The sequence below is a fragment of the Hermetia illucens genome, chromosome 2 (assembly GCF_905115235.1).
Source record: "Hermetia illucens chromosome 2, iHerIll2.2.curated.20191125, whole genome shotgun sequence".
In the NCBI taxonomy this organism is placed as follows: Eukaryota; Metazoa; Arthropoda; class Insecta; order Diptera; family Stratiomyidae; genus Hermetia; species Hermetia illucens.
This window is the reverse complement of record NC_051850.1, coordinates 141066872-141089387: the sequence shown is the minus strand read 5'-3', so window position 1 is coordinate 141089387 and position 22516 is coordinate 141066872. Positions and strand designations below refer to the sequence as shown.

The 22516-nt window shown below is 40.5% G+C and overlaps 1 protein-coding gene across 2 annotated transcripts in view; it reads left to right on the top strand.

The window, feature by feature from the left end:
- LOC119647827 (protein I'm not dead yet) overlaps positions 1-22516 on the top strand; it is a 136958-nt gene that overhangs the window by 69224 nt on the left and 45218 nt on the right. Inside the window, exon 2 of one of the 2 annotated variants that reach the window (XM_038049066.1) lies at positions 5478-5507. The gene's annotated coding sequence lies outside the window, so the exon portion shown is untranslated. Of the gene's footprint in view, positions 1-5477; positions 5508-13906; positions 14028-22516 lie in introns of those variants that run through there. The other variant, XM_038049065.1, reaches the window with a different exon arrangement.

The following is a 22516-nucleotide window of genomic DNA, read 5'->3' as shown; positions in this document are numbered from 1 at the left end:
TCCAGTCCTCATAATATTATCAAATTCCATTAAAATAAAATCAGTCATTTCGCACCATATTCAGAAGGAGAATCGAAAATACTACTAGTCTATAAAACCTAATAAAGTTACGTATCAGTAGAAATTTTTCCATCTAATTTAATTGAAAACGAATATGACAGATTGAATTTACTATAGCAAATATCTATGATATAAGCGAGAAAATAATGTGAAATTAATATAATGTATGCATACATATGCGATTAGATAAACTGATAAACAATTTGTTGGTTATAGGGAAAACGAGTCATTATAAAAGTCTGACGAACAACAATTTATGCTCCAATGATTAGTGTTGATCATGTATTATATTAGGTTGGGGGAAAAAGTAATGTCGTATTTGTGATCGAATTTTAACGCTTTATTTAACATACTTAGAATTATCCGATTTAAGTCAAATATGCCGGTTTTGTTTGCAAACTTGTTGCCATTTAGAAGGCAACTCCACTATCCCTCTCCTTTAAACCCCCCCTCCTTATCTGCAAGCCTCTTTTGAGGTGAACTTAGTAGTACCAAGAGCGTTTTGCATGGACTGGAAGAGATGGTAATCAGTTGGTGCTAGGTACGGACTATACGGTGGGTGCGATAGGACATCCCATCCGAGCTCCCGTAGCTTCTGGCGGGCCATCAAAGATGTGTGAGGCCGAACGTTGTCCTGGTGGAACAGAACAACATTCCTATTGACCAATTCTGGCCGCTTCTGATCAATCGCCTGCTTCAAACGGTCGAGTTGCTCACAGTAGAGGACCGAATTGAGGGTCTGGCCATAGTTGAGTAGCTCGTAGTGGATGACTCCCTTCCAATCCCAACAAACACGCAGCAAAACCATCCATTCGGGCTTGGCGATAGTGTGGGCCGGCTCGCCGCGCTTCGAACACGATATTTTCGCTTGAGATTTTTGTACGTGATCGACTTTTCATCACCAGTCACTATCCATTTCAAAAATGGGTCGAATTCGTTCCGTTTCAGCAGTCCATCGCAGGCGTTGATTCGGTCCAGGACATTTTTTTGGGTCAACTCGTGTGGCACCCAAACATCCAGCTTTTTTTGGAATCCAATCTTCTGCAAGTGGTTCCAAACGATTTTATGGTCCTTACCCAGTTCCTGGCCAATCGATCGAATGCCGGTCTACTTGGATAATTTCGACGATTTTATCGGTTTCTACGACGATTGGCCTACCAGTACGGGGTGTATCTTCGACATCCAGTACACAAGAACAAAATCAATCGAACCAACGCTGTGCTGTGCGAATCGTTACAGTATCGGACACATAAACTTCACAATTTTTTTTCGCCGCCTTTGTTGCATTTTTACCTCTCAGGTAGCAAAAATGTAAAATATGACGAATTTCTTGCTTGGTGGACTCCATTATTGACGCAATATAACTTGTGACTGAAACGTACGATCATAAAACTGTCAAAGAGACACCTGTGGCCCAAATTGTCGTCTCCAAATCGCCGTATAGTATGAGCCGATGCGATAAGTACAACACAAGGTATGTCAAAGTGTCGACATCTATTGACAAAATACGACATTACTTTTTCCCCAACCTAATATATGTATATACATTGTATAATATTATTTACACTTATTAACTAAAATTGCAACAAAAATACAGCAATCAGTTTTATGTCACCATTTTTATCGTCATTTTGGGAGCCTCCAAATTATAAAATAATAATAAACCAAGCGGGATTCCCTTTTATCTGCAATGCACAGCTTCATATTGGCGGAAAGTTAATGCAGAAGTAAAAACTAAAGTTTCGAATGGAATTTGTCATTAGACATTATGAGTTGTGAAAATTGTAACCAAGCAATTAAGTGTTGAAAATTGATTCACAAATTTGTGACACCATCCTTATTAGAAAATTTGGAATTTTCCGTGAAGCCAGTCACACACGTTAAGTTTTAGCTGGCAGTTGGAACTGTACAGTCCACCTATACAGTCTAATCTCTACGTGTGAATTTCTAATTTTCTTTTCTTTTAAGTGAAAAGCTGAACTAACTGCTTTGTGTGTGGAGGTTAAACTGTACAATTCTTCGTTAAGTTCGTATCAGGAACAAGTGCCTTTTATTTTTTTTATTTATTTGACTGTTAAAACTTAGCTAAGCGGTGAAGAAGGGATTAGGCAGCTTCCGAAATAAAGACTTAAATGCTAAATAAAATCTATTTGTAAAAAAAAGAAGTTCTGTGTTTAAATTCTACAGTGAGTTTAGAAGCATTGAAAACGATAACTAATCTAGTTGAAGGAGTTTGGAGCTCTAGTGAAAATGGTGCGTGTTTCAATATATGTTCATACATAAAAGGAGGTAAAAGAGTTGGTGATGCTAACTCAAGTGGTAGAAACAACACTTAACCGTATGTCTCTATTGCATTACTTCCTATCAGTTCTCTGAACGGTATCAAACCATAAAACAAATTGATGGACGGAATCCAGTTTCTTTCGAGTTAGGTTTAAATTGTGAGGATCATTTCAATGCGAGTTAACATCATTTAGACTTTAACTCCAATTCTAATTGATAACATAAGATTGCGTTAGAATTTCGTGTTATTATTATTCAAATTCAAATAAGTTCCAAGAGAAGAACTCATCATCATCATCATCAACGGCCCAACAACCGCTATCCGGTCTAGGCCTGCCTTAGTGAGGAACTCCAGATATCCCTTTTTGCGCCGAGGTCCACCAATTCGATATCTCTAAAAGCTGTCTGACGTTCTGACCTACGTCATCGCTCCATCTCAGCCAAGGTCTGCCTCGTCTTCTTTTCCTACCATAGATATTGCCTCTATAGACTTTCCGGGCTGGATCATCGTTCTTCCCATGATGTCGATATCGTCAGCATAGGCCAGTAGTTGGGTGGACTTAAAGAGAATCGTACTTCTTGCATTTACCTCAGCATCACGGATCGCTTCCTCCTTTCCCTTGTCGTAGACCGTTGTTGATGTCGAATGGCCTTCAGAGTGATCCTGCTGCTTTTATGAGCCTAATCATTCTTATCAATTTCATCGGGATACCGAATTCTCTCATGGCCGTGTACAGTTTTACCCTGGCTATGCTATCATAGGCGGCTTTAAAGTCGATGAAAAGATGGTGCAATTGATGTCCATATTCCAACAGTTTTTCCATCGTTTGCCGCAGAGAGAAAATCTTATCTGTTGCTGATTTGCTTGGAGTGAAGCCTCTTTGGTATGGACCAATGATATTCTGGGCGAATGAGGCTATCCGGCCCAGCAAGATAGTGGAGAATATCTTATAGATGGTACTCAGCAACGTGATACCTCCATAACTGCTGTGTGATAACTTCCTTTTTATGTATGAGACAGATAATGCCTCTTTGCCAGTCGTGAGACATTGATTCGCTCTCCCACACCTTGAGCACAAGTTGATGAACCTCGAAGAACTCAACCCATCGCTCCAATATTCCCATTCTGTAGGAAATCAGATTTCCCTCTTTGTCTCAGCAGGATGAACATCGATGTGTGTAAGGCTTCATCTTGCTGACTTGTTGGTAAAACTTGCGCTCCTGGTGCGATTGCTCCCTGTACTTTTCTAGTTCACAGACTTGTTGATTCTTCCAGGCTTCCTTTTTCTGTCTGTGAAGTCGCTTCTCCGCTCGACGGAGTTCGTGATAAGGTTCTGCGTGTGCGCGCGTTCTTTGAGAATGCAACATTACTCGGTACGCAGTATTCTTCCATTCCGTTGCTAGCTAACATTTATCATCAAACCAGCCGTTCCGACTCCTTTTGCGGCTGCGGCCAAGTATGTTTGTGGCCGTATTTATGATACCGCTCTTCAGGTGATTGTGAAGATCATTTGTTGATGCTTCATCTCCAGGATCTCTGTTGACTGCGCTTATTGCGGCATCCATTTCCCTCTTATAGGTGTTGCGGAGGTCTGTGTTGTCGATGGATTCAGTGTTAACTCTCACCTGATTGTCAGAGGAGATTCTGTATGGTCTTGTTATTCGACCTCGGAGCACCATGCCAACGAGATAGTGATCCGAGTCTATGTTGGCCCCCCTATATGTTCTGACATTCATCAAGGCTGAGAGGTGGCGGCGTTCGATCAACACGTGGTCAATTTGGTTAAAAGTGGTCCCGTCTGGAGAGGCCCACGTGTGTTTGTGGACCGCTTTCCGGGCAAACCTGGTACTTCCAATAACCATTTCGTGTGACACTGCTAATTGAATTAATTGAATGGTCCGCAGTCTGTTATCATTTGTATTTCGGTGTAAGCTATGGAAGCCGACGTATCGCCTGAATACGAGCTCCTTCCCTACTTGGCTGTTAAAATCCCCAAGTATGATTTTGATGTCATATCTGGGACAGGTTTCGAGAGTTCGTTCTACTACCTCGTAGAAGGTATCCTTCTCCGACTCTGCGGTCTCCTCTGTAGGGGCGTGAACGTTAATGAGGCTTATATTTCTAAACTTGCCTCGCAAGCGCAGAGTGCATAGTGGTTCGCTTATGTTTTCAAAGCCGATAACAGCAGGATTGATTTTTTGGCTAACTACGAAGCCTACTCCGAGCATATGGTTTACTGGATGGCCATTATAGTATATGGTGTAGTGACTCTTCTCCAGGAAACCGGTCCCTGTTCAACGCATCTCCTGTAACGCTGTTACATCAGCCCTATATTGGGACAGGGTATCGGCGAGCTGCTCAGCAGCTTCATCTCTGTACAGGGAGCAGGGAGGAAGCACACATTCCATGAGAAAATGCACAAATCGTTATTCCTTTGTCTTTACCGGGTTCGTCGTTGCGTAATCCGTCCAGTCCGATGCTCCTGTTGTGGCTTCGTAACAAGTTGTTTTCCGTGTAGAGGTGTCAGTCCTAGCCAACCCCCAACCTGGGGGACCAGGTGGTACAATTTGTCCCATTTTTAGGCGCGGGAGACTCACCTTCATCCTTCTCCGTCTGCAACTTTTCGTTAAGAAAGAGCTCCCAGCGATCACCACGTGGAGGTGGAGATAGGGTTTGGTAGTAGAGCTGTTGGTGTTGGTTCAGCAGGCGTTTCCCAGGTTTTATGCTCCATCGTGGGTACCAATCCACGTTTAGCCCGGGGACCTATACTACCCTTTGACCAGAGAAGAAATACCCCAGAATATTCAACCCGGCCCAAGTGTCGAATCCCGCTCAACAAAATCCATTTTTTTGCGGAATGGGAATCTGACAGAAACGTACGTATTATCGCCACCCAGGTGCCGAAACGTAAACGTAAATTGAAGTATTGTCCAGGACTAGAACAACTAAATACATATTTATCTGAGATTGGGTACTACTAATAAAATGAGTGCATTTTGAAGTAGATCCCAAAACATTGGAGCCGATCGTTGATTCTGTCGTTTCTGCCCCAATAACAACATCTATTCATTAAGAGCTGTGCAAAATAGAACGAATGATTAATTATTTAATTTAATTTTTCTTTTTCTATTTTCAGGTTTACACTGGATAATTGATTTATTAGGTACGTATTTTCTGACATTGTGATTAAAAATACAGCAGGAATCGATTTATTCTTTGTGCAGTTAAATGCGTTGCGTGTTGTTAGCCATGATTTTATTTTACCTGAATAGCTCAAATTCGCGCTATAGCGCAGATTTAATAATCGTTGACCGAATCCATACTCGCAATTTGGATGTCATTTTGGCTGTATCCTTCATTGACTTTGTGTTTTCCCTGAATTATTGTTTTCATGCGACATTTCTGCAAACCAAACTGCATTCCAATATCCTTACTGAACTGAATGCCATCACGGACCGAAGTTTATATTTGGCCTACGATTTGATGTCGTCAAAATACAAAATAATAATAGATGGCTTAATATCATCATCATCAACGGCGCAACAACCGGTATCTGATCTAGGCCTACCTTAATGAGGAACTCCAGATATCCCTTTTTGCGCCGAGGTCCACCAATTCGATATCCCTAAAAGCTGGTATCACTCATAGATTTTGTCGTTATATAGACTACGGAGTCGTCCATCCTCATGTAGGGGGCCAAAAATTCTTCGGCTGATGATCTCTCGAACGCGGTCAAGAGTTTACAATTTTTATTGCTAAGAATCCAAGTATTCGAAGAATAAATAAGGACTGGCAAGATCGTAGGCTCCGAATGTGATTTAGAGTCGAAGGCCGATTCTAATCATTGTAAGCTGGCGTGTGCTTCGTTTTTGCTGGAAAGCTTGCTTCGCAGCTCCTGTTTTTATTATAAGCTTTTCTTTCTAGTCTTTTCTGCTTCCTTCTTGCACTTCAGCTATCCATTTCGATCATCAAGATGTTTTGTTCGTGTAGAGAAGCAAAGTAAGGACCTGGGAAAGACTGGTCGACGATTTGAAGGGCAAGACGCACCGTTTTCCTTTACGATGAGATAAGCTATACCCTGGGTGAAGATTAGTGTAACTACTTTCGGATCGGCATTTATTTGATTAAAATGAATTGTTCTCTTGAATTCCTGGTGCCATCCAATTATCTGCTTTTCCAAGGACTACTTCAATATCATTTCAAGGGGGGCGTGGAATGAACGCAGAAGTTATGCAAGCTACGCTGCTTCTGAATTGTAACGGCTAGGTTCATTCCGAATGCTTCTCCAGAAGTCTGGTGCCTAATCCAGATCGAGATTGCTTGCCGACCTGAGTTGATGAGATTTCGATAAAATCCTCTTCGGTTTTGGAAGAACAAGATATTATCTGTCCTTCGCTGAAAGTCCTTTTCATACTCGCGGTTGCGATTGAAGCATACCGCAAGTTTCTGCTTCAGTACCTCCGAAATTTTAGTAATAGGCATATTATAATCGTAATACATCCATATTATTCTCTATTAATCACTCCAAAATGTTGATTGTGGAACGAGCAACAAGGACAACGGGAAGGTAGATCACAATGGATTTACCGGAGACTAGGAATGCTGTAATTTTGAAAAGACACGTGGAGGATTAGTTCGATGGTGCCTGCCTGCACGAAAATAGTTAACATTTGAAAATCAGAGCTTGTGTAAGTCAGAGCCCCACAGCAGTACTATTTGTGGGTTGTGTTCGCCGAGGAATAATTCGAACAAATTATGATTAATTCGAATAGGTTTGTTTCTTTGTTTTGATCCTGCCTATGAGTTGGTTGGACTGATAAACAAACAATTGAATTCTACGATAACTTGACTGATGTGGGGACCCATATGACTAGCGGGTTTAAGTTGCCGCTGTTGACGACAAGAAAGCTTGACAATGGCAGCCAGTTAGTCCGGCATTAACTCCACTTTTCATGTTTTTCCTTATAACAATTTTGACAAAATTGGAGTGTTTCTATTGTTGGGTGAAGGGATTGTCAGCTTCACAGTTAATGGATTTCATTTTCACACTACACTTTCACTTGTGACAGTTCAAAGTTACATGTCCTCACTACCGACTCTGCCTACACTTGGAAACTTATTTATTATTGGTCCGTTCAAGCAAATTAAGCTGCGGTTTGTCGCGTTGATTAGAATAAGACGCTCTGTCTAGGTTGTTTGGAACCTAATCAGTTATCAGTTCTCTCTCGCTTTTATTCTAAAAAAGGGCTTGATGGACAACATGTTGATTTTTCCGTGAATTTTCTGATCCTGAGACTTGTTCACCTAAAATAAATAAAACTGTTGTCAACCTTAAATAGGGTATTTTTTGCAGGTTTCAGAATTGCTGCCAAAAAAACCATAAGCCTTAAGCCAGGACTGAATCCTATTTTTGGCTGAGAGACAGCTCTACTCGTGACTGGCTAAGAAAAGTAATATGTAATACTAACATTGGGCTCAGGGTCGGAGCCAAGTATTTTCGTAAAATAATTGTGTAAGCACTCGGTTGTTATCACAGCTGTTTTTAGAGGTACCCTGCTGATATTCCTATGGTGTTTTTAGATTTATTTATAAAGATTTTAAATACTGGGATATGTTCTTCTTCCGAAATATTTATTATATTAATTCTATAGTTTAACCTCGTTGAGACTTATCACTTTTGAAAGGGTGAGGTAAGGGTAAGGGCTGCGTTACTTTGATTGCTGAAAATGTGTAAAGAAAATAGCATCTGCTGTGTCATCGGATTCAAAACTGGAGGTGACTGCAGTTTATCCATATGGTTAATCTCGCAGATTCAGTTCAATATCAGTTGACAATAGTACAATTCCATGAAGAGTTGTTGACCCTTCGCTGTTGAGTGAAACCACAGCGTTCCTCTTTCACCTCTGTCGTCATTAAACTATTCAGCAGCACCTATTCAAACGCATAAATAATCATTTTAATTTAACTACTAGTAGCAAAAAATCTATAAAATTTTTCAGTGACTTTGATTTAAATTTATAATGAAAATTATTTCTTATTGTTCAGTTGAAAAGAGCAGCCACATGCCATGGACTATACACTGATAAATTTGATAAAGGAACTATAAAATAGTCTATGCTTAGATATAATAAATAAATAGAAGTTAAAATGTTACGAACACAATGAATGAACGGAATCGAAATGTAGTTTAATCTTCAGATTAACACTTACTATGGCATTTTTGACAGGAACAAATTGCAATAGTAGCATCTTTTATTGAAATATATTTGTATCCATTTACATATTTCTTACCCAGAGTAGAAATGCTTCGCCGCTACCAATATTACCAGTTTTGCAGTCACCTCATTGCGAAATTCATATGTTCACATATTAAGCTGGTAGAAATGCTACTTTATCATTGCGAATGTTTGCATTTCTGGTGAAAAGTCTGCATATTATACAAATTCACAGACAGTTTCATAATTTGAGCCAGAAACCCATAGACTTTACTCGTATATTTAGATGCAAACACGAGTGCGAATAGACAAGTTATTAGCACTTTAATGGAATGACCGCGTTCCAGATACTTTAATTCATTGACTAGAATAATTTATTATAAAATTTTCAATTTAAAATGTTAAATTGCGATGATAATTTTAAATGACTTTTCCACTGAATCAGGGTTCAGGGATGATCTTGTTGTCAGACAAAACCTTTAATAGGGATCAGAGAACAATCAATTGAGTTTACAAACAATATAACGCGGTACCACATTTGCTTATCAAATTCAAATCCATCAATTTAAATGCTCAGAATACGTAGCTCGTGCAGTTGGGGATCATAAAAGTGAACACCCAAGTTGATCGTTGGCAACTATGAGGGCAATGTTATCAAATAACCCCGGAAGGTTGCAGGTTTGACCGTCCAGATTCACGAGAATTCAAACAGAACTCCGCCATAGTACCCGTCGATATGTGCTTCCTTCATTGAAGCTGTAGTTAGCCGCTGAAGGATCAGAGTGTTCAGAATTCGTTAATTTTATGGTTCGTCTGATAAGTCTGCCCCCGTAGTTGACAGCCACATCTACCTATTAAACATCATTACTAAATGCAACCCAACGTGGTATTGATTTCCAGCATCTTCATCTCCCGATTTGTTCTCACACAGAAAGTTCTTGTCAATATCTAAGTTGCGCCAATTGCCATTCAATATAGGAATATCTGCGGAAACATACGCATACAGTCATGCGTTATATTATCAAATCTGTCTGAGAAAAACTCATAATTGCTTTAAAATCGGTTTACTGTCCCTCTGTCTGTCTGTCCGCCACACGCACTTTTCTCGGAGGCGGTTATAGCGATTGACACCAAATTTGTTAGAAAGGTGAGCATATAGTGAGTTACATCCTTTTACGACGAATTTAAGCGGGGTCCCCATACATGCTAAACGGGGGTGTAAATTTTTTTTTCATCAAATATAGTCATGTTGGGTATCAAATTAAAGGTCTCGGTTAGTACTTTTCGAAGCCGGTCTTAGTTTCGACTTTCGTTGAAAAGGTGGGGAGTGCGGGGGGTTGAAAGTGGTCATTTTTTTAACGAACCCATTCTCAGGAACTACCAAACGGATAAATATGAAAAAAATCAGGGGGCTGCCACTATATAGTACCTAGGCTCCGAAATACCCTCCATATCGATACCTGTTCAAATAAAGTTAATAATAGTATATTACTATAATTTTTAGTAATTGACTGGAAAACCCCCCTTAAGTTCACCTTAGAATCACACACAACTTTGCAGCAATGTAGTCAACAGTATAGAGCGTGATCTTTTTTTTTCGGTGAAAATCGCGCTATTACTAACGCACAAATTCAAGACTATGAATGTCAATATCACTTGAAAGTGTCTATTTTCACATAATATATGCATATTTTACGTGCTACATGCTAATGGGACAAATGCATACTCAAATCTCTTTATAAAAGAAATACACAAAACCTTTCATACCTGAAGCGTCTAGCTTCCGGTGTCCCGACTTGTTTATTGTAAAAATGTTTAATTAGATGACATGGTGATGAGTCATCTAATTAAACATTTTTACATTTACATTACCAACATCCCGGTTTTTTGCCGACGGCCACCAATTATATATTCCTAGCAGCGTTTTTTTCTATTATAGATAGTACCCCTACAGGCTTTTCCAGCTAGATCATCCTCACCAATATGGATCAGGTAAACGATCCACTGTGGCCTCTTGAATAGGATTTTATGCACAACCAAACGCAGCTCAGTTCGTCCATTCTACTATGGGGGGTCGAAAACTCTTGGCAAGATTCTCCTCTCGAATGCGGCCAAGTTTCCGAGGCAGACATGAGGACTAGCACGATGATTGTCTTGTGCAGTAGAAACTTTGATCCCGTGGTGAGACATTTCGAGCGGAACAGCTCAGTAAGCTTGAATAAGCTGTACTGGCTGCATCATGCAAACATTTGGTCGTCAAAACTATTATCGATGGTGATTTTCAACTCTAAATAGGAAAAATTCTCAATGGCTTCAAACTGGTAAACTTCTATCTTGATTGATTGCTTTCGTTTTTAGTGCTAACGTTGCCATTATGTACTTCGTCTTACCTTCATTAGTGTTGCACTCCATCATAGACAGTGCCAAACTTATTTGAGAGAGGTGGAGGGAAGAGTCACCATAGTGTGAATGGCCGTATAACTCCCTCGGACTAATGGTAGATGCTAATAAGACGGGAATTCGGTGCTCACTGAAAGAGTAGCTCCTCTGGTGTATTGACCCTGCTTGTCGCAAAAGGCGACTAAAAAAGATTTGTGGGCTAGTAACGTGCAATTCTCGAACTCCTCATGTCTCAGAAATGGCTACCACATTTCTGAGTCGGACTAATCTCTCGTTTATAACATTTTGCTTTCGTTAACGGTTTATATGAACGGAATATGCGAAGCCTTATCGAGGATCCCCAGAATGACCACTGGATCCAGCTTCAGCGATATTGACTGAGGTTCTGAGGTTAAGCGGGGTAAGATGCTGCGACTCTGGAAAACACCGCTCTCCCTTTCGTGGCAGTGTGTTTGACGAAAACAAGCAAGAATCCGGTGCCGGATTTATGCGTATCACTTCCGCTATTCGCGCCCTCATGCCCTAGGAAATGATACCCCTTCCAGAATACTAACAGAGAAATTGTGCTCCAGGATGAGGAACATTTCAATAGAAAATTCTTATGTACAGAAGGAGGCTTTCTTAGAGATTCAGGTCCAAGTGATCCTTCCTTAATATGACATTGCGATCGTGATGGGTAATCTGAACGATAAGATGAACTCTGATAACACCTTGCTTAAATATGTGCTATGAAAATACGAACCTGGAGACAATAATGATAAGAGTGAGAGATTTTTGGCTTTCTGCAAGTTCATCGCCTCGTATTTGATGGAACTTTGTTGGAGTGTAAACAGTCGTTAGCAGTGTGTTAAAGAGGTCCCATGAGATCTGACCGATTACCAAAATTTGGAAGCGGATCGAAAATCGTAGCGAACTGAAGGCTCTTATTACCACTGCGAGTGCGGGGAACGTGCTTAAGATCCGCTACAACGGTAAATCTCATGTGATGCCGCGCAATGTGCACTCTGACAAAGAGGAGATTTCGCCGCGGTATACCGCATCACGAAGGAGCTTCCAGGTTGTCGCAAGTCTTTCGAAGGTCCTATTAGGACAAGATAATTTCTACACCGAACTTTTCATTGCAGTTTCTGTTGTCTCTACAGAATTGTTTCTTCTACTCCCGTGTAAAGAAAACTAACATTAAGGTTCCGAAAAAGTCATCTATTTTCAGTGCGAACATTGAAGGGTCATTTTCGTGCCCCTTGCAAAAATAATAGCTAAAATTTTTCTAAGACGCATCAAATAAAATCTCGAATCTCGATCTGATCAACAGGGAGCAGGCTATATTCCCCTTTAGATGCTCCTGCACGGATCACATCAACACTCTTCTGATTATTTTGGGACAGGATCCTTGTGTCTACTGCATGTACATTAAAAATGCCTAAGCCTTACGGCAAAACTTCTGCTCCGGTATTTTTTCGGGCAAGCTGATAGAAGATTTCTTGAAAAGTGCGTTCTTGCGCCCAAACCCATCGCTCAAATCTGTCAATATGGTTGGAAATCAAATTTCCCTTGGGCGAGCTTCGAGGTGTATACGGCTTAATCGTGGTGACTTATTGGTAAAAGTTTCGCATCTGGCGAATCTGCTCCCTGTACTTATGTAGTTCACAGGCTTGTTCGTTTTCCCAGAAGACAGTGAAATCAATTCTCTATTCAACAAAGTTCGTGGTAAGTCCTTGTGCGTGTTCACCTTCTTTAAGATTCCTGCATTGCCCATTATACAGCATTCCTCCATTCCGCTGCTAACCTACATTCTTCATCGAACCAGTTCCAATTTTGTTTATGGTTGGGGCCTAATATGTTTGTGACCATATTAATGATGATATTCTTCAGATGGTTGTGAAGATCGTTTGTCGATATTTTGTCTCCAGAATATTTGATAGTTTCGATTATTGAGACGTCCATGTCCCCTTATAGGTGTTACGGAGGGATTTGTTATGGAAGGCTTCAGTGTTTACTCGCATCTGATTATCAGAGGGGATTCGAGGTGGTATTGTTATTCCAGCCTGGAACACCATGCCAACAATATATTGATCTGACTTTACATTAGCTCTCTATACGTTCTGGCATTCATCAAAACTGATAGGTAACCGTGTTCAATTAACACGTAGTCAATTTCATTGAAAGGCGTCCCGTCTAAAGAGCTCCACTTTTGCTTATGTATCTTTTTCCGCGCAAACTAAGTACTTGTATGCGTGACAGTGGTAGTTGGATAATCCATAGTTCATTATCATTGACTATTTTGTACAAGGTGTGGTAGTCGACGTAACACCTAAACACGGAGTCTGTCCTACCTGGCTGTCAAGTGTCCAACCTTCAGTCATACCTGGGGTGCGCTTAAAGGTTCGTTCCACTGCCTCATAGAAGGTACGAGTATCCTTCTTCGAGGTTACTGTTTCTTCGATAACAGCAGGTTTCATTTTTTTTTTGCCTGAAAGACGTACTATATATAATATAGTGGCTCTTCTCCATAAAGCCGATCTCGGTCCAGTGAACTTCTGTGCAGTAGCATCAGGCTTATATTGGGGCAGTGTGTCGGCTAGCTGCTGAACGGCTTTCATTCTCTGCATTGTTTGACTTCTACTTTTGTCGAGTCCGTCAGTGAGTTGTCAGTCCAATGACTTCCGTCGCTTCAGTAGAGATCGTTTTCTATGTGGGGTTGTCAGCTTCATCCTTCCCCGTCTTCCCGTTAAGAAAGAACTCCCATCGATCACCATGTGAAGGTGGGGATAGAATGTAGCAAAACAGTTGACACCAGCTATATCCTTTGACCGAGAGTCTAGTAAGCGAGACTGCGACCAGAAGTAAAGCTTTGAAACAATGTTGCCCTTATATGGGTCTAATAATGTGGGACACCACTGTATACATACACTAATATAAATAATTTCTTTCAGATTGATTTTGCGGGTATTATCTGTGGACGACAGAGATAAACAATACACTGCAGCTTCTTCTGCTGTTAATTAATGTGAATGATCGATGAGACTTTGGAATTCAATATTCTTACCCTGAATTGATTGGGAGACTTTGTACGTACTACAAAAAAAAACATTTATCGCATTGCTACTAGATAAGGAACGATATTATCAGTAAAACTGGAGAGACATAAACATTTTTTGGAACACACGCGTGATCTCACCTAGTGACAAATTAAATTGCATTAACTTGCGTCTTGCAGAATAATACAAAAAAAATATCTTTTAATGAATTTTTTATGTAAATTTCATGAATTTTGTATTCCTTTTTACTAATCTTGTAAACCGCGGCTTGTATGTAAATCGTATTCCATTCTTGACCTTCCCAAAATTATACAAGTTCAGCATTGCTCCCAGAAGCGGTGCTCATGTCAATGGCCATCTAAAATTAGAATTTCTTGAAGAATTCCATGACGCAAGGAATACATTTTTATTGGTAATGAAAACAAAACCCAACCCCAATTATTTGTGGAAGGTTGTTCAAGCATATCAATTGTTACTAACTAACAAAATTGATTTTCATTTAAATTCAGACGCAGGATTGGGTGATGAAAAGTTTATGTAAACTTTTTTCTCAAGTTGTGTGTATGAATTATATTTACTTTCCAGCCTATCCTAATAGTTTTCAAGTCATTTAAAAAAAAGTTAACTTTTACTTATGTAACTTCTAATTGCTGATATATGGCACATACAAACAATCTAAACAAATAATAAAATAGTTTGCTCATTGTTATTACGACACATACGTAATAGGTTATTTGTGCCTATTTGTTTCCGACGTAGACTGGACCGTGCATCTTTCCGACTCCTTTGCAAATTCTATCTGAACTCAGCATGGCACTTCAATTTCACGGAAAAATAACAATTTCCCATGAAATAAACATTTTCTAAAATCGTTTCTGTTTATCAAATGTGAAAAATTAAATTGTAACGATTTGAATGTGTCCGGGTTCAGAACGGGTACTTGGTAGAAAGTGTTTTCAGCCTTGTTGATGAAACAATTCTGCATAGTTTTAAAGTGGTATAACTAGGTTGCAGGTTTGGTAGGGGTGACATCCTTACACGGAAAACCAAAGTTACGAAACCACAAAAGAAGCCTTGACGTGGAAAGACTATACAACGACAAACCCGGCAACGAAAACGGAATAACGATTTACAAGGGATGTATTAGACAGGGACCGGATTCCTGGAGAGAAGTCACTACACCCGTCAGTCATAAAATAAACCCTGATGTAATCGGCTTTGAAAATATAAGTAAACGGTTATGCACTCTGAGCCTTCGAGTAAAATTTTGAAATATATGCTTCACTAACGTTCCCGCCCCTATGGAGGAGACCGCAGTGCCGGAGAAGGATACCTTCTACGAGGCAGTAGTACGAACCCTCGAAACCTGTTCCAGGTATGATTTCAAAATCATATTTGGAGATTTTTATAGCCAAGTAGGGACGGAGACCGTATTCGAGCGATACGTCGGCTTCCATAGCTTACGCAAAACTACCAATGATAACGGACGCCAACTCTCAGCCTTGATGAATGTCAGAACATATAAGAGGTCAATATAGACTCGAATTGCTATCTCGCTGGTATGGTTCTCCGAGTTCGAATAACAATACCACCTCCGACAATCAGGTAAAAGTGAACAATGAAGGCATCCAGAACCCAGCCCTCCGTAATACTATAAGGGAGATGCCGCAATATCCTTAGTTAACAGAGGCTCTAGAGATGAACCATCGATAAATGATCTTCATAACCAATCTTCATATCTTGGTGCCGCCACAAACGTTCTTCGCCCTAATCTCAAAAAAAGTTGGGACGACTGGTTGGAAGATGAATGTAAGCTAGTATCTCGGAACAGAAAAATGCTGCCGAACAGAAAAGCCTGGGAGAACCAACAGGTCTGTGAACTTGAAAAGTAAGGGAGCAACCACACCAGTGGCGCAAAATTTTACCAACAAGTCAGCAGGAAGAAGCCTTATACACCTCGATGCTCATCCTGCCGAGATAAAGAGGGAAATCTGATTTCCGACAGAATGGGCATATTGGAACGATGGGTTGAGTACTTTGATGAACTACTGAACAACCAGAACATCGGCGAGTTGGAGGTCCCGCCAATTGAGGACGACGGACATATGGTGCCACCAACAAATCTGAAAGAAACAGTCCGTATAATCCATCGATTTAAAAATCATAAATCGCCAGGAGTCGATGGAATTACAACTGGTTAAATATCGAGGCGACCAATGCTTGACGATTGGCAACGAGCCATTATTTGTCCCATACATAAAAAGGTATAGCCCCATACGCACGGAACATCATCGCCCCACACCAAGGAGGCTTCCAGGCAAATCTGATTCCCGGTAGAATGAGCGTATTGGACCGATGGGTTGAGTATTTTGATGAACTGCTCAACAACAGGAATATCAGCGAGTTGCGGGTCCCGCCAGCTGAGGACGACGGACAAATGCTGCCACCAGCAAGTTTGGGAGAAACATCGGCTTAAAAATCATAAGTCGCCAGGAGCCGATGGAATTACAGCGAAATTGGTTAAAGATGGCCAGTCTGACGACTGGCAACCAGTCATTATCTGTTCCATACATATGAAGGGTGATATCATACAGTGCAGTAATTAAAGAGGTATCATGTTGCTGTGTACCATCTATAAGATATTTTCCCCATACGCCTAGAACATCATCGGCCAATACCAAGAAGGCTTTCAGGCAAATCAGCAGCATATCAGCTTTCCTCTGTGCGGCAAGCGGCAGAAAAACTGCTGAAATGTGGAGATTAGTAACACCATCTCTTCATACACTTCAAGGCCGTCTATGATAGCATAGTAGAGTAAAACTGCATGGCCACGAAAGACCAGATAAAAGCAGGAAAATCACTCTCGAAACCATTCACCATCAACAATTCTTAAAGAAGGGAATGTCCTATCATATATCCTTTTTAACCTGGTTTGGTAAAAAGTGTTCCGCGATGTAAGTGTTCACCCAACTACTGGCCTATGCTAACGAAATTGACATTATGGGAAGAACAACCAGAGATGTACAATCTACCTTCATCCATATCGAGGAGGCTACGATTGGCGCAAAATCTTGGGCTATACATTAATGAAGGCAAGGCGTAGTACATGGTGGCAACGTCAGCACCAAAAAACAAAAAACCAAGTAACATCAAATCATGCTGGTCAAATGAGAACAATAAAGTTAGGACACTAGAACTTTGAAGTCGTCGATAATTTCTCCTATCTAGGGTCGAAAATTACAACCGATGATAGCTACGACAATGAAATCCGGGTACGGTTGTTGGCAGCCAACAGGACCTGTTTTAGCTTACAAAAACTGTTCCGCTCGAAACGTCTCTATAGGGTCAAAGCTCCTACTGTCCTCGGGAACCCGAGGAACATAGGGAAAAAAATTACGGGGTTTCTTGATAAATTTCTAAAATATATTGTGCTATTATTAAATAGCAGATATCGAAATGAGGTGCATTTTGGGGCCTAGATTTCACATAGATGCGCCATTGTGTTTTTTCTCAAACCTATTGTGTTGGACACTCATTTTCATATTATCAGGTTCACCCTTTTATTTAAAAATCTGAGCCGGCTGCCCTCTGCCCCTTGCCACTATCATAGATTTTGTTCTGTATTTAACCACACAAAATACTGCATACGCTTCGCCGATTGCTGCCCCTCCATTGATTAGGTACGTTTACGGCGTGGGTAACGCTCCGTCGTGTGACTCACATAAGATAAGTCAAGGATCCTTTAAACTCCCGGTACAGGAGGTTCACGCTCTTCGTGCCGTCGTCGCCTCCACTACATGGAAGACTGAAATGTGAGAGAGTTTCTCTTCACCCTAATTATCTTTACGGAGAAATGCTCAACACTCCACTGCAGCTAGAATGAAGACTGCCTCGGAGTGCAATCTTCTGCCTCTTTTGCAGTTCCTCCAGTTTGTATCCATATATCTATGGATATCTTGCCCATCTTTTAAGACCTGTCTGTTGATACGTTTAGTCTTATCTCTAACTGACTTCGTGGCTTGCCTGTAGTTACTGTTCCATAGCACGGTCGCGTCGTTCTTAATAACTAGTCGTATACTTTGGGCGAAATATATCACATCGACACCTCACTAAAGGGAGTGGTTTCCAATCGCTCACCCCAAACTTGTTTGGTGGTTCTCAAACATAACCTATCTGCGTTAGTATTTTACTAGCTTTGCTCCAAAAGAAAAACGATTTGGAAACAAAACTTGCTTTCGCTCAGATCGAAAAACTTTCCGAGAGTTATTATTTGGGATATGGGAGGAGGAGAGTTCCTATATCAGGTTTCGAATGTCTGACAGATGAAAGGAGGCCACTATAAGATGGACCGCGTGGATGACCAAAAAAGTCATCCGCAGCGACGGTCGGTGCAAATTCCAATCTTTGTGAAGCTAGATTCAATGTCTTATGGGATTGACGCCTTGTCTGATGCAGTCGCGTAATGCATTGTGACAAACTTGTAGATCTCATTGCTGGTGACCACATCGATGAGCATTTTCTTTTTTTCTCCCACACAGTGCTTCCTCTCTCTTAATTTATAAGAATCACGCGCATCTTTTCAAGTAACTTGATCGTTTTCATGTACACCGCCGTATCCGTGGTGGTGATGACTAGTTAATGGATCTGCATGTTAAATTTAGCCAAAAATGCAAATAGGAATTAATTAGCTCAACAAGGTGATCAGCTTATTGGTGTCATAAATGTCTATCTCCGCTCGCTAGGCGAATCCTTTTGCTGCTAGTCGAAATTTCCGTCGGTCGACAGTCTCGTCGAATTGTTTCTGAGGACCATTCTGTGCTCGGAGGAGACAACGATTTGTCCATTAATGACAAGACCTTAAATCTCTGCTTGAATCACTTCGTTCCTTTCATCAGTACCTGTGGTAATTTGGAAAGCAACATCAATAATTTCAATATGGTTTTCTCTTCTTAGGGTGCTGTGAAGGATTTCTACTCCGTTGTGCATCTTGGGGGTGACTTGCGTGTGCTTTTCGTGGGCGACATAATTATCACTTTAACGGCCTTCCAGTCTCCTTGGAGTCCATTTCCGACTCTCGTTATCAAAGGGCGCTTGGATTAGTTCACCTCTTCATTGTACGAATGTGGTAAGAAGAGAATCTCTTCCGTTTCATTTGTGTTCTTATCAACGACCTCCCTGAAGGGCTTCCTTCATCCTCAAAATTTTGCGAGAGTTTCACATCTCTAGAAACCAAAATTTTCTCTATTTGCAAGGACCAGAGGTATTATGTATTAATATTCTCTAAGAAAAAAAAATGACTGACGGTTTCGTCCAGGGCGGAGGCAACTTATCGCACGCTGCCTCACCCCGGCTCTCGAAGTAACGTAACCGCAAATAGCGGCAGGTAGTTATCCCTCCATTTAGATATAATCGCAAACATGACATGAATGCAAATTATATTGAAGTGAAAACTGTCGTAAGTTCAGACCTAAACCTCAACAAAAAATTCTCTAAATAGCCAACCAATATGGATTTCAGGCCCCTCAAATTTAATTTTCCTTTGTCGAGTGACTTGTCCAGCATATGCCTCGAAAAGAAGAAGTGCACATTGCGTGCCATGTTTATAGTCATGATTGCTGCCACTCAAAAAGACAGTGACAATCTCGACTGCATGTGCATTTATTGACCAGAATCCTATTCCTCTACTCAGTGACGCTGTTTTGTTTATAGAGTTGGACGACATTATTGAATTCCGACTATATTGAACATTTTTGTGATCTCAGAGTTTACGTAGTCTCTCCTCTGCCGAAGTGTACCGTTCTTGGGTTACCCTCCTCGCTGTACATTATCAAACCATTGATTTCGGAAACCGCAAGTGATTGATTACATTTTTCAACCTATTTCTCTTCTTTCGACATCGAAAGTGCTAATTTAGATACTCTTGTTCGCTTTAACCTGGATAGTAGCATTGCTGGCATACCGGGAGACTTTTCTATGTGCGAGAAAAGTTTCTTTGCATAAATGACACGGATGTTGTTTGCCACATGCTTTCAATCGCAATGACTGTGAGATAGGTGTCTTCTTCGACCTAGTCTGCCTTTCCAGCTTGCTGCCTTGATGCATAAATAAATCCCAAGTTGCCCCCATATTTCTTTGGACTTGGTGTAACTTGCTTGAATTTGGCTGGGCTTGTGTTGCAGGAACCGTTTGGTGTCCCTCTAAGGCATATTTTCACTTTCTATCTTTGGGGCTAGGTTTTCTTTGACGGCTGTCCCCCGGCATAATATCGGGCCCTTGGCTTGTATTCCACTTACTTCGTAATTATTATTAACAAGTTGCCTTGCGTCAGTCTCTCTATAGTAATTATTATTCGGTTAAGGGGGTCATCCCGTGTGAAGGCCGTTTTTTTTGCCGTTTTCTGAAAAATTATTGTGAAGGACTGGATAAAGATAGAAACGTGATTTTTTCACCATATGTTTATTGATATCTCTAGTATATGTGATAAATTTTTCAGCTTGATTTCGTAGCTAGTTTCCGAAATAGGTGTTAATTTATGCACCCATCTCCAAAAAAAGGTGTTTTTCTGCTGCCACGCTGGAGGGCGCTGTGTTCATCTGAGGGAAAAAAACTAAACGGCATTTTAATATGGACAATATTCCACGGTCCGCAAACTAGGATAATTAGAAAATATTAAAAGGTAAATTTTTGGTGGGCTTTTAAACTTAATTTTTTGGATTTTGGTGTTTTTTTACGGCTTTTTTTATGAATAAAAAAAAAACTACCCGTCCGATTGCAATTATCCTAGTTTGCGGACCGTAGAAATATGTACTAAAGAAGCCGTGAAAATTTCAAAGAATTTGGTTGGATAGATTTTGAGCTATGGTGGCAGCCGATTTTCAAGATGGGGTTTCGAGAAAAACGCATTTGAAAATTTAAATGTGATTATCAATAGTAAAATTTTAGCTCACCATTAATCTGCTATACCTGGTCCATAGAGAGCACCCTCCGTTTCTTCAAAAAAGTCTTGTAAGGCCGATTGTTGCTCTCTGGTGTCAATTGTGGCTCTTTTAGCGAGGTCAGTCGATCGTCGTTCGGACCGCCAAATTCGCGCTTCATTTAGGCGGTCGGCATAAACCTGACATATGTGACCAACTTGACATCCCATTGTCACTACGATTTTGAGAATGCCATTGAATCCTTCATTGAAAATAATTACAGCCAGAAAAGTGGCTATGTCTACGACCTTGGCCGCAGAATGAATGTGTTTAGGAGCGAAAGTTCAGATCAATGCATTTAACGACTCATTGTTATTCTGGGTCTCTGCTCCTAAACATCTGTTCAAGAGATCATCTCGTGACAAATCTTCGTAGATTGATTTGATGACTGTTTGAACTTCTTCAGTCAAAGGTGCCTTCTCGTGGTGAAAACTATCCAGTTCTCCTTTAGCTTCCGCTTTACGCCATTTGCACCAACTGTCCTCGCCTGCTGCACAATTTTGATGCTGAGGATTTTCGTCCGTAGAACATTTATCGAAGAAAGTTTCCCAAATTTCTTACTTCATTCCTTCTATCGAATTTGCGTGAATAGCCAGCCCAGAAAATATAGTGAGGTCCTTATCAGTAAGTTTTCTAGCCCCTTTTCCACCAATGCCTTTGTGATTCTTCTTTGCATTTCTAAGCCGCATTCCCATTCTTTTCTCGACATGTCCTACGTATTCCTTTTTTACTACTACGTATATTTTATTATTTGCAGAAATTTGCAGAAATACCGGAAAAAATCCCAGCAAAATCCAATACACAATATACAAAACTTGTCGCAATTGGAACATCCATGTTCATGCTTGCTAAAAGTTTCTTTGCTGATGTTGATGCGAAGTCCTTTTTCTTCTCTGATAACTATCGATTCCCATGAAATACTCATTTTTTAGTGCGAGCATGACGTTGAACGTTAAAGCGATCTCCCTTCGTACGATCCATTTAAAGAAATCACTGAACACAGAAACAGCACAATACTTACAACAAAATATAACTGAGTATAACTTGAACGCCTTTCAGTGCTCACTCTAGACTGGATTATCCTTTTTATTCCAAACAGCAAATAAGTTTAGACAATTGATTGGTTTTTCATCTTTTTATATTTATACCTGTGTTCAAATTTATGAAGCTCAGCTAAAAAACTAACAGGTAAAAAAAGATTCGATGCTCTTTTTCATCGAGTACTCTAGCCGCGGCTGCAAACTCCTCACCTGTTTAACCCTGTAATTTCTGAAGGACTCGGAATATCGGAAAATCCCTTTGCCCACATATTCTCCACTATATATAGATACAATTCATGCATAAAAAAAAAAATCGATTTCTCCAACCCGGCACACGGGATGACCCCCTTAAGGGAAAGTCGCACCGCGTTCTAAAAGAACTATTGTGCCCTTTTTACTAGTTGTAGTGTACCAATTGGTCATAATATCTCCAGCAAGCCTATAATCGTCAGGAAATTTAGTATGTTTCCTACTTCCAGATCTTTCAATTTTGCACCTGGTATTA